This window comes from Heteronotia binoei, chromosome 10 (assembly GCF_032191835.1).
Source record: "Heteronotia binoei isolate CCM8104 ecotype False Entrance Well chromosome 10, APGP_CSIRO_Hbin_v1, whole genome shotgun sequence".
Classification (NCBI taxonomy): Eukaryota; Metazoa; Chordata; class Lepidosauria; order Squamata; family Gekkonidae; genus Heteronotia; species Heteronotia binoei.
In genome coordinates, this window is record NC_083232.1 from 76,657,224 (window position 1) to 76,670,792 (window position 13,569).

Consider the following 13,569-nt stretch of genomic DNA (forward strand, 5'->3'; position numbering starts at 1 on the left):
ATAGGACTGGGGGAAGGACTGTAGTTCACTCTCAGAGGCCCTGCTTGGCGTGCAGAAGGTCCCAGGTTCAGTCCCCACACATCTCCAGTTAAAAGGATCAGGCAACAGTCGGTGTGAAAGATCTCAGTCCGAGACCCTGGAGGGCTGCTGCCTGACAGAGTAGACAATACTGACTCCGATGAACCAATGATCTGCTTCAGTATAAGGCAGCTTCATGTGAGTTTATGTGTGGGACAGGATGAAGACATTGCAACTTTTGTCTTCGATCTGTGAGAGCCAGTTTGGTGTAGTGGTTGAGTGCGCGGACTTATCTGGGAGAACCGGGTTTGATTCCCCACTCCTCCACATGCACATGCTGATGTGGCCTTGAGTCAGTCATAAGTTCTTGCAGAGCTGTTCCTCTCAAGAGCAGTTTCTGTCAGAGCTCTCTCAACGCTACATAATTCATAGGTTGTCTGTTGTGGGGAGTGGAAGGGAAAGGAGACTAAGCTGCTCTGAGACTCCTTTGGGTAGTGAAGGGTGGGGTATAAATCCGATCTCTTCTTCTTCATCTGCTTCCGTAAATAGGTACCCAATCCCAGTGGCCATGATCCAGCACACAGTTATGTTTCAGCTCATCAGTTTCTTGGATGTCATCCAGTATCTTTTTGGGGAAAACACATGCCCTTGCATAGATAGGAATAATTTCACTGAAATTAAACAGATGCAGCCAGTTAAGAGAGGAAAATTAGGTTGGCTGGAATTGGCAGTATATTCTAAAAGGCCATCATTCTTGAAACACACAACATAAACTGTCACTGTAGTTGGCATCTGTGCCGTAAACACTGTCATGTGTTACTAATCTATGAGCAAAACCAATAGGTCCAGTCTGATCACATACAAAGGGCATTATCTATAACAGTGGATGATAACAGGCTGTGGATTCTTCTTGAAGTCATTTCTGGTCTTGTTTTTGCTATGACGTTTCCCAAAGCTCCATGAGAAACAAACCTGAAATTGCAGATACTTCCCAACACCCATCCCCAATAATCACAGGCCTGTATTCTCGCCACTTATTAATGAAAACTCAGTAAACAGAGCTGTGGTATATACATCTGACATATGGAGTTAGATAGCATGCACAATTCATAGCAAGTGAATAGTGATTTGAAAGTGATTCAAGGTTCTCACGATGCTGCGGATCATAGAATATGGAATTCCCTGGTTTCTAAATAAACTTGAGGCAAGGTTGTACATCAGCACAATGACTTCAAATCAGCAATCTCTCAAGCAACTTTATTCTTGGTCATGTAAACAAGTTCAAAGTAGCTGCTTTAACAACAGCAGCATCAGGTTGTTCCAGCAGCACCCCGAGCCACTCGGTGGAGAAGGAATGTCAGTGACAGCTTGGGAGGCATCTTTTGCCGGATGGAGATAGACTTTTAAGTGGCATTGGACAGTGGCGCATGAGGAGAAACACAGCGCAGATGCATGCGGGTGGCCTTCTGAATGAGGCTTAGTTCAGGAAAGCTAGCTATTCTGAATGGGAAGCAAAATACTGCTGACCTGGCAAATATGCCAAGGAGGTTCAGTCTTCACAGAAGCAGAATGCTGGCTTATTCTCTTGGCTAATAAAAATGAAAAAATAATGCTTTGGTAGCAGTGGTGGTTCCTGTTTGGCTCAGGATAAAAACACAGGCCTGCTATGGAAAAGGGTTATTTAGTCTAGACTGTATTAGTTAGTACTTTCTGATGAATACACTATTTATTTAGATTTATAGCCCGCCCTTCCCCGAATGGGCTCTGAGCAGGTAACAACAATCAATACAAAGTTAAAATCAGATTCATATAATAAAACAATATAACAGTCTAAAAACAAACTCTAATTCTGCAGTTGGTGGTATTAGTTGCCTCCGCTCCTCCCATACATCCCCCAGCTGGTATAAAATAAATGACTCAACATTTTGCTTATTGGTCCTTGTATTTCTTCTGCATAGGAGTAGTTCTGCACTTATGCAGAAAATGTTCTTGTTCCATGGACTTTCACATGGTTTTCCCTGGAAGAGTGTGGATAGATGTACTCACACGGATGCGTCTTTCAACATGTGTGTACATCTTCCTAGGAAATCCAGCTGGAGCACGCTACTGTGACATATGCATAAATGTATATGTCATCCACAGTTTAGGGCTTTGCTGAAGGAAAAACCAGGCTACAAACAGCAAACATGATTGCCCTGAAGCTTATAGGCACATGAAGCTGCTTTATACTAAATCAGACCCTTGGTCTATTGATTGGGGAGGTACGGTGACTCAGTGGTACAGCATCTGCTTGGTAAGCAGAAGGTCCCAGGTTCAATCCCTGGCATCTCCAACTAAAAAGGGTCCAGGCAAGTAGGCGTGAAAAACCTCAGATCGAGACCCTGGAGAGGCACTGCCAGTCTGAGTAGACAATACTGACTTTGATGGATCGAGGGTCTGATTCAGTATAAGGCAGCTTCATATGTTCATATGTTGGGGAGGGACGGTGGCTCAGTGGTACAGCATCTGCTTGGTAAGCAGAAGGTCCCAGGTTCAATCCCTGGCATCTCTAACTACAAAAGGACCAGGCAAATAGGCATGAAAAACCTCAGCTTGAGACTCTGGAGAGCCGCTGCCAGTCTGAGTAGACAGTACTGACTTTTATGGGCTAAGGATCTGATTCAGTAAAAGGCAGCTTCATATGTTCATATGTCAGTATTCTCTATTCAGAGTGGCAGCTGCTGTCCAAGGTCTCAGGCAAAGGTCTTTCACATCACCTTCTATTTGGTCTTTTCAACTGGAATTAAACCTGGGACCTTCTGTGTGCTTGACCCCTGAGCCATGGCTCCTTTATGTACCTTCGAATATTTATAAATTCCACACTACAGGGAAAGAAATACACTTCAGAAATATTTACCTCTCTAATGCCACAACAGAATCCATAGCAAGGAAGAGCTTTGAATTGTTATTTGTTTAGATACTTACATCTTGTTTTCTCCTCAATGGGATCCCAGAGTGGCTTACAAAGTTGTCCTTCCTTCCTCTGTTTTACTCTCACAACAACCCTGTGAGATGGGTTAGGCAGAGAGAGAAGCGATTGGCCCAAGGTCACCCATCAAGCTTTCATGGCAGAGTGGGGATTTGAACCCAGATGCTAGTGTGACACTCTAGCCATTATATGTATGGCTTTCCCTTACCCTAGTTCAAAATATTGATTTGGAAGAACAGAAGTGTCAAGGAGTCATAACTGCAAAGCTTGATAAGTATGTTGCTTTGGTGCATTTGCCTTTGTAACTAATAGATCCAGCTTAGGATTGGCTTAGTAAGGTTTGAATTTTCAAGTATGTACCTTGAATTTTCAAGTATGTACATTGCAGGAGTGGTTTAGTCGCTTCATCTCTGTGGGTGGGTTTGTTTGTTTGTTTATTTTTGTACTTAAAAAAAAATCCATCTCCTTGTCCAAAGAATTCAGGGTGGTATGTATGGTCTCCTTCTTCCATTTTATCTTCACAACAAGCCTGTGTTGTGGGTTAGGACTAAGATGGAATGCTTGGACCAGGATTAGTTAGTGATTCTCAAGGTGAGCCAGAATTTGAACATGGATCTTCCCAGGCCTAGTCGAGTGCTCTTACCATTTCAATATGCTTGATCCTGCATAAAGCTGGATGGCCCAGGCTAGCCTGATTTTGTTAGATCTCAGAAACTAAACAGGGTTGGCCCTAATTAATACTTGGATGGGCGATCACCAAGGAAATCCAGGATGCTTATGTAGAGAAGATGACAATGACATTGGATTTATATTCCACCCTCCACTCTGAATCAAAGTCTCAGAGCTGCTCACAATCTCCTTTATCTCCTTCCCCCACAACAGACACCCTGTGAGGTGGGTGGTGCTGAGAGATCTCTCACAGCAGCTGCCCTTTCAAGGACAACCTCTGCCAGAGCTATGGCTGACCCAAGGCCATTCCAGCAGCTGCAAGTGGAAGAGTGGGGAATCAAACCCAGTTCTCCCAGATAAGAGCCCATGCATTTAGCCACTACACCAAACTGGCTCTCTAGAGGCAGGCAGTGGCCAATCACTTCTGTTTGTCTGTAGTCTTGAAAACCCTATACGTCATCTGCAACGTGACAGTACTTTCTACCACCACCACGTAAATGTAATGTTTGAATAACAAAATGGGAATAGAAGAGTTATATAATTTTCAAAATCCTCTGTCTCTGAAATGAATTTTCATTGGATTCAGTTGATTGTTTTCAGGAGTTTACGGAACAATTTTGTAGAACAGAGGAAAGACTGACTCAGCTCTGTAAGGACAAGCTTTAAAGTTATGCCAAAATCTTTTCCTTGCCCTGAATAAGGAAAAAAGAGTGGTGCTCATAAAACATATTGCCATGTCTGCTATCAGAGCCATAAGGGTTTTCAGTAATGGTGTGTGATCCATGGAATCTCAGTTGAAAATAAAACTACTCTTGGGGTCGGTCCGTACAAACTTGCCCATTGCTGGATCTTTCCATCAAAGGGCCTCTCAGCCAACGTGAACCATCTCCATTGCAAAGCACTGTAGCTGAATTTATATTAGTCATGGCTTGTAACGGTTCTTTCACACAAGAATCATCAATTGTAAAAGAAGAAGAAGAGGAGGAGTAAGAATTGGTTATTATTTATACCCCTCTTTTCTCTACCCTAAAGTGGCTTACAATCACCTTCCCTTCCCCACAACAGGCACTTTGTGAGGTAGGTGGAGCTGAGGGAGTTCAGAGAGACCTGTGACTAGCCCAAGGTCACCCTGTAGGCTTCATGTGGAGGAGGAGTAGGGAATCAAGCCTGGACCTCCAGATTAGAGTCCACATGCTGACTCTCCAGGCAATGTGTGATAAACCAGTCCTTGCACACATGGGACAGATACATTCAAACATAATGCATTTTCAGTTGCAACCAGATTAGCATTTTAGGACCACTCAGCAAATATGTATATATTCATTTAGAAATAGGTTCGTCTTATACTTCCTCTTATAGAATCCCATTCAGCAGGTGTTACAGCCCTCAGCTATACAGGTTGGTTTCTGAGCTTGTTCGGAACAGCTTTATAGAAAACCAAAGCGCCTTTCTTTTGCTTGCTTGTGTGTGTGTTTCTTGGTGCTCCCCAATGATCAAGTTATGGAGGGGCCACCTATGATGAATCACAAAGCAGCTTCTCAGGGAGGGTTGCCAGGACCCCCTGGCCACCCATAGAGGATGGGGGGTATGGTTGTTAAAATCCTGGTTGAGAAATTCTTGGAGGTTTGGGAATAGACCCCGGGGAAGACAGAGACCTCAGTGGGGTACAATGCCTCCAAAGCATCCATTTTCTCCATGGGAGCTGATCTCTTTAGTCTGGAGATTAGCTGTAATTCTGGGGAATTCTCAGGTCCCACAGGGAAGCTGGCGTCCCTATATCCCAACTCATGCCTGTGGCACACTTTGGGCAGCCTTGCAGCGATTCAACTCTGTGTTCAAGGAGTTAGTTTCTCATATCAAATATACTGAATTCCTTGAGAACTCCCTACCCTCAGAAATCCTAAGAAGGATCTTAACTTTCTGGTTTGCCTGTCTGTTTTTGGGTATGAATTTTTTTTTGCAAAAGCTAAACATTGAGGTTGTTATCTAGTCAAGTGTTAAATTTAGCTATACTGAAGATAGATGGCTGTTCTGTGATAGGGAAGAGATGTTTTATACATGCATCTATAACTTAAAAACTGGTGAACATCAGCAGACTCCAGAGAATTGTTCGTTTATTCTTTCTCCCTTCCTCTCTTCCCTTCCCCCATCCATCCAGGGCTTTTTTTTGTAGCAGGAACTCCTTTGCATATTAGGGCAGGAACTCCTGTGGATATTAGGCCACACCCCCTTATGTAGCCAATCCTCCTGGAGCTTACAGTAGGCCTTATACTAAGAGCCCTGTATGCTCCAGGAGGATTGGCTACATCAGGGGTGTGCGGCCTAATATGCAAAGAAGTTCCTGCTACAAAAAAAGCCCTGCAACCATCCATCCATCCATAATAGGAGGGGAAAAACCCATGTTCCTGCCTTGAGAAAGTTGAGCTCAGAAGGTTCCTTCGGAGTTGTTCAGTGTATTTATTTATAAAGAGTATATTTTTACTCCTGTTGTAACCTTCTTTTCTTGTTTCTATTCTAGAAAGCAGACTTTGCAACTATTTTTGTTTTTTAACTTGCTGTTCCTTGCTCGGTACCAAATAATGAAAAGGCAAATCCAGTCATTTTTTTCCCTGTTGCTCCTCGTATACAAAATAAGATATGGCATGCACATTTCCGTCTATTTTTCATTCCCACCAGGAGTCTCATTTTGCTGCTTCGTGCTATTTTCATTTCCTGACAAGACGGTGACAACAGCTTCCAAATCCCATGGAGGCGGAGTTCCCTTTTTTTTTTATCTGCAAAATTACTGTGCATTTGTAGCTGCCTTTGCAAATATGAACTATTTATTTCCTATCTACAGACCAAGTGCTGAAAAAAGTATAGTATTCTGGAAAAGAGTACTGAAGGAGTTTCAGGTTCATTGCTCTACTCCCCGCTCCCATGCACCCTCCCCCTACACACACACACACACACACATTGAGCTAATTCATTAGCTTTTGCAGTAAACCATAGTTTGCTGTTGCATCTGAATTAACATACTAAGGTGCCATTTTTGGTTGGCGTACTGACTGAGGAAGTACTGTGGCAATGAACACAGTTGGGATCTGGAGGAGTCAGGAAAGCTCTGTTCTGTGAGCAGAGCTCCTAAAACCTATCTGAATCTAAATTACAAGGAAAGGTAAAAGGAATTGGATATGAGTAAACATGAATGGAGAATAATTAAAAACTTCAAAGGCTGGAGAAGAGGACATCAAAAGAATGATAATTAGTGATCAGTTCAGATCTAAGAAATGTGTTCAGCCTGATCCAGCACATGTTTACTAGGAAATAAGTCCTACTGAATAAGTCCATCTTTGCTGTAAACTGTTGAAAAAATATTGGGACTTTTGTTGTTCATTTTAGAATATGTTGGATAATAATGCACAGATATGCATTTTGCTTAGATTGTGTCAATCTATTTGCAAGAGTTCCATAATCTATTCCATGAGCTACCCCAGCAATATAGGTTGGCATATGAAATACCAGTGGCTGCTCATATTGCTCTTAGAAGTGGCATGGTTTGACTTAGAAAGGATTTCCAAATGGCAGGTCCTTTTCTATAATAAATCAGTTAACTGTCATTTAATCAATAAAGATTCTCAATCAGAAATTCCTGTTCTGTCCTCAGACCAAAGGGTGGGGGGGAGATCTTCTAGGCCGTTAAAGAGCAGAAAACATGTGGGGGGGTTTCAGCCTGTTCCCCAAAAGGCATGCCTGTTTAATGTTTAATGCAAATAGACCAGAAAAGTGTTCCAAGGATTTAGGGCAGTCTGTGAACATGTACAACTTAACAAGATTTTCTAAGTCCTCACCCCCCAAGAAAGGCAAAAACTAGAAATAACTGGCTTTTCATTGCATTGAATGCATCCTTAAAAACCAAGAAGCACAATTTAGTAGGGTTGCCAGGTCTGTGCTGGAAAAATACTGGAAGACTTTGGGGTGGATCTGGGAGAGGGCAGGGTTTGGAGAAGGAAGGGACCTCAGCATGGTACAATGCCATAGAGTCCTCCCTTCAAAGCAAGATCCATTTTCTCCAGTGGAGTTCATCTCTGCCAGCTGGAGATCAGTTGTAAAAACAGGAGATCTCCAGGCCCCACCTGGAAGCTAGCAACCTTAGTCAATGCATCAAATGCATACTCATTTGCATATTAGGCCACAGCCCCTGATGGCAGGCATCCGGAACTGCATTCCTCAGTGCGTTTCTGCTCAAAACAAGCTTTGCTACATGCAGTGTTCCTCCAGGCTAGTACATGATGTCTGGCCAGAATACTTGCCATAGGTATTTGGTGTGCAGTAAGCAAGTGCAGTATAGTGGTTAAAGTGTCGAGCTGGTATCTGGTAGACCCAGGTTTGAATCCCTACCTTGCTTGGGTGACCTTGGGCCAATCATTCCCCTCTTCGCCTACCCTACAGCACATGATGGTTGTTGCAAAATGGAGCAGAGAATGATTTAAATCTCTTTGTGTCCCCACTGGGGAGAAAGGTGGGGTGCAGATAAAGGAAATAACTAAAATATGCACTTCTACCATCATACTGCATTCCTCCATACTGCTGAGCCATGTATGCCAGTAAATGTAATTCCAGGTACCAGAGATCTCTCGGCTTGACTTCGCAAACGAAGATTTAAGAAGGGTGCGGTAGTCCACGTCTGCTGCAGGCTCGCTGGTGACTGACAAGACCAATGCGGGACAGGCAGATCCGGCCACAGTGGTTGCAGGGAAAAGTCTTGATTTGGGGTTGGTGCTGTAGCAGTGCGATTCTTCCTCAATCTCCTTTTGTCCTCAAGACCAGCTATGCGTGCGTTCTCAAAGGAAGAGACAGCCTGGTGGATGGTGTGCCTCCATGCTTTGCGATCTGAGGCTAGGTCAGACCACTGGTGATGGTTGATGCGACAAGTGCCAAGGGATTTCTTCAAGGAGTCCTTGTACCTCTTCTTTGGTGCCCCTCTATTTCGATGGCCAGTGGAAAGTTCGCCATACGGAGCAATCTTGGGAAGGCAGTGGTTTTCCATCCTAGAAATATGCCCTGCCCAGCGCAGCTGCGTCTTCAACAGCAGTGCTTCGATGCTTGTAACCTCCACCCTCTTGAGGACTTCAGTGTTGGTCACAAAGTCACTCCAGTGGATGTTGAGGATGGTGCGAAGGCAGCGCTGATGAAAGCGCTCAAGGAGTCGCAGGTGATGACGGTATAAAACCCACGATTTGGAGCCGTAGATGAGGGTTGTCATCACAACCGCTTTGTAAACATTGATCTTTGTGCCTTTTTTCAGATGCTTTTGTGCAGTCGGCCAAATGCACGGTTTGCCTTTGCCAGCCTGTTGTCAATCTCCTTGTCGATCTTGGCATCTGAGGAGATGATGCACCCCAGGTAGCTGAACTGCTGGACTATCTTCAGAACTGATTCACCCACAGTGATGCAGGGAGGGTGATAATCTTCCTGGGGTGCAGGCTGGTGGAGAACTTCTGTCTTCTTCAGACTAACTTCTAGGCCAAATAGCTTGGCAGCCTCTGCAAAGCAGGACGTCATATGCTGCAGAGCTGATACCGAGTGGGAGACGAGTGCAGCATCATCAGCAAACAGTAGCTCTCGGATAAGTTTTTCCATTGTCTTGGAGTGAGCCTTTAGTCGCCTCAGGTTGAACAGGCTGCCGTCGGTGCGATAGCGGATGTAGACACCATCGTCATCATCTAGATCTACTGCGGCTCTTTGAAGCATCATGCTAAAGAAGATCGTAAAGAGAATTGGCGCGAGAACGCAGCCTTGCTTTACACCTGTGCCTATTGGGAAGGGCTCCGAGAGGTCGTTGCAGTGTCTGACTTGGCCTCGCTGGTCTTCATGTAGGTGGATGATCATGCTGAGGAACCTTGGGGGACATCCTAAACGTTCCAAGATTTGCCACAGGCCTTTCCTGTTAACTGTATCGAAAGCTTTGGTAAGGTCGACAAAAGTCACATATAGACCCTTGTTCTGTTCCCTGCATTTCTCTTGGAGCTGCCTGAGAACAAATACCATGTCGGTGGTGCTCCTGTTAGCTCTGAAGTTGCACTGGCTCTCTGGGAGGAGTTCTTCTGCAATGGTGGGCACCAATCTGTTCAGGAGTATTCTGGCAAGGATTTTGCCTGCGATGGAGAGCAGGGTTATCCCCCGGTAGTTGGAGCAGTCTGACTTTTTTCCTTTGTTCTTGTGTAGAGTGATGATGATTGCATCGCGAAAGTCCTGTGGTAGTTTGCCTTGTTCCCAGCAGGTGACAAGTACTTTGTGAAGTGTGCTATGTAGTACTGTGCCCCCAAGCTTCCAGATCTCTGGTGGGATTCCATCAACTCCCGCTGCCTTGCCACTTTTCAGTTGCTTGATGGCTTTAACAGTCTCTTCTAGGGTGGGGATCTCATCCAACTTTGTTTTCACTGGTTGAAGTGGGGTGAGGTGGATTGCTGAATCTTGAACTACGCGGTTGGCACTGAAGAGAGCCTGAAAATACTCCGAACACCGGTTCAGTATGGATGCCTTGTCTGTGAGGAGCACTTGGCCGTCTGCACTATGCAAGGGACTCTGAGCCTGATATGATGGGCCATATACTGCCTTCAGGGCTTCGTAGAACCCTCTTAAATCACCAGTGTCTGCACACAGCTGGGTTCTCTCTGCAAGCTTGGTCCACCACTCGTTCTGAATGTCTCGAAGCTTGCGCTGGAGGTTGCTACATACAGCGCGAAAAATTGCTTTTTTCCCGGGACAGGAGGGCTGAGCAAGATGTGCTTGGTAGGCAGAACTCTTTTTTGCTAGTAATTCTTGGATCTCTTGATTGTTCTCGTCAAACCAGTCCTTGTTCTTTCTTGTGGAGAACCCGAGGACTTCTTCAGAGATCGACAGGATGGTAGTTTTTAGGTGTTCCCAGAGTGCTTCTGGAGAAGGGTCTGTGGGGCAACTGGGGTCCTCAATTCTTGACTGGAGTTTTGCCTGGAAGGCAGCTTTAACTTCGGCTGACTGAAGGCTGCCAACCTAAAGCTTCCTCCAAGGTATACCTCCTCTCCTGGGTGTGGGTTTAAAGTGAAGACGGAGATTGCAGCGTACAAGACGATGATCCGTATGACATTCTGCACTGGGCATTACTCGGGTGTGTAAGACATCTTGAAGGTCTCTCTGGCGCACCAGAATGTAGTCGATAAGGTGCCAGTGCTTGGACCGTGGGTGCATCCAGGTTGTCTTCAGGCTGTTCTGCTGAAAGATAGTGTTGGTGATGGTGAGCTGGTGCTCCGTGCAGAATTCTAGCAGGAGGCGCCCGTTATCATTGCAGTTGCCGTGTTTGCCAAGTACTCCGTTCCAGGCTTCTGAGTCTTTACCTACTCTGGCATTAAAGTCGCCAAGGATGATCACCTTGTCCTCTGTAGGGGTCTTCCGTACGAGGTTGCGTAGATCAGCATAGAACTAGTTCTTTTCTGCAGGATCTGCTTGAAGGGTTGGGGCATACACACTGAAGAGTGTTGCATGTTGCTTGTTTTGAAGTGGGAGGCGCATGGACATGATGCGATCTGAGTGACCTGTTGGCAGGTTTTCGAGTTTGGAGGCAATGGAGTTCCTGACCATTAAGCCAACGCCAGAAAGGCGGCTCTCAGCCTTTGACTTACCCGACCAGTAGAGGGTATAGCCAGCACCATGTTCTTGAAGACTACCTTCCTCAGGGAAATGGACCTCACTGAGAGCTGCTATGTCAATATTCAATGTGAGAAGTTCCAGAGATATAACCTTTATAAAGGACACAGGCAAACCCAATTAACAGTATTATTCTTTACTCAAAATACAAACAAAAGCCATTGATTCCTAGTTGTGGAAGCAATTAATTTACTGGGGAGCCCCCAAAAGCCCCAATAAATGTACATAATCATATGCAAGACTAGTTTTTTTCCATGGGATACCATACAAGGATGGAATACCTTTAACTGCCATACATACCAGTTGCTTGAGGGCTGGGTAAGAGTCCTGGACAGGCTGGTTCCGGCCCACAGGTCTTGTGTTTAATACCACTGTGGCCTGGAGCTTCAGAAGTTCCATACCCTGTACATCATTGGCAACTGTCTAAAGGAACTTACAGAAGCCATTGTTTTGAAGGTAAACCATAAATGCAGAAAGCTAGAGAGTCTCCATTTTTAAAAGAGAGTTTGGTATTAGAACTCAGTAGTTGGACAGTACTAAAAACCTTATTCCCCAGGAGCATAATGCAAATGTTCTACGTAACTGCTACAGGTGAAAATGATCACATGACACCTTCATGGAATTCTTGAGGTGGATTTCTGAGATGACAAGCTTCCAGCTTATTGTCCTCAGCGGACTTGGTAACTTTACAAATACATCATGTGAAAACAGATTTCCCTGTGACGTATTGTCTAACCTAGACAGGATATGCTCAGAAATCTCATTGGCTTTGAGTTATGTTTAACTCAAATCAATGGGAGTTAAAAAGTGTACCAATATGGCCACATCATGCTGTAATTGATAAACAAGCATACTTCTAGGAAAATCTGGTTTTTAATTGGGATATCAGCAAAAGAGGAATGTTGTTCTCTCTTTGAAAGTGGTGCTATTTTGCATTGATGAGAACAGAAGAGAGGAATGAGCTGATCTAACACAACAATAAAAATTGCTCCAAAAGGGCCTGGTGTGTTGGCGCCTCTTTTCTGCTATCAAGGAAGTGTTGCCTGTTGTCATTAAATCGGACATTGAGCAGCTCAGAGTCAGCATCACTCTGCTGTCCTCATCTTGAGGTAGCGACTCTGTTCCTTCACGATGCACAAAAAAGGCAAATGGGCTGATAATTTACAAGCAGGCTTATAAACCCTGCTTGTAAATAACAATCTGTGGACTTGAGGGTTGTGTTCACTCTGGATGTTTGCATTAGTTTGCAGTATCCCCTGATTTATGTGCACAGTTCTAAAAAAAAAAAAAATCCAACGGTTGCTGAGCAAAGAAGAAGCTGTAGAGTTTCAGGCTTGAGATGTAGATTTCATGACCAGGCTTGAATGCCAGAGAATTAATAACTGGCATGCCTTTTGGGGAGTAGGCTGAAAACACCATGTATTTTGCTCTTCCAGGGCCTTGAAAATCTTTCTTTACAGCATTTCTAGTGGTTAGTATTAACCATTAAGCAAGATTAGTTTCTTTTTAATCTGGGACATTTAGTGCATTTAGTAAGATTTGATTGTACCTTTTTGGGGGGGAAAGTGTGAACTTTCTTTAAAGCAGGCACTTATGTATTTTAGCAGACTCTAACTCTCTTCCACAGAGGTTAGTAAGGCAGTTTTGCTCTCTGTGGAATCACTTGCATTACTTCTTAGTTCCATATCAGATTGGTGATTATAGGCTCCCTTCAGCCATGTGAGGGTAGTCATATAAATGAAGGAATTTTTTCGCTTGTGTTTTGATTCTTCCTGCACAGTCAATCCAATGAATACATAGATTTTTTTTTAATTTGGCTTATTATATGCATTTCTGGCATCCAGCCTACATTGCTTTGAGGATGGTACCGTGAAACAAGCCATTGTGTCAGCAGGGATGCTAGCCTCCAGGTGAGACCTGGGGATACCTTGGAATTACAGCTCATCTCCAGACTACAGAGATTGGTTTCCCAGGAGAACATGGATACTTTGGTGGCTGGGCTCTATGACATTGTATCCCACTGAGGTCCCTGTCCTCAAAAACTCCAAGGGTTTCCCAACCTGCATCTGGCAACCCTACCCCACCCCCATTCCACACTGGTGGGGGGAAAATCTTGCATCCCTTTGTCAGTGCCTGTACATTGGGTGAAACCTACATTAAGAAAAACTCTGGGTAATGAACTAATTTCACATCTCAAATTCTGGTTGTTTTACCCTAACTGACTTACCCTGACAAATTGACTTACCCCA

At 44.4% G+C, this 13,569-nt stretch overlaps 1 protein-coding gene across 1 annotated transcript in view; it reads left to right on the forward strand.

The window, feature by feature from the left end:
• STAC (SH3 and cysteine rich domain) overlaps positions 1-13,569 on the forward strand; it is a 111,163-nt gene that overhangs the window by 11,386 nt on the left and 86,208 nt on the right. The gene's annotated exons all lie outside the window — the stretch shown is intronic.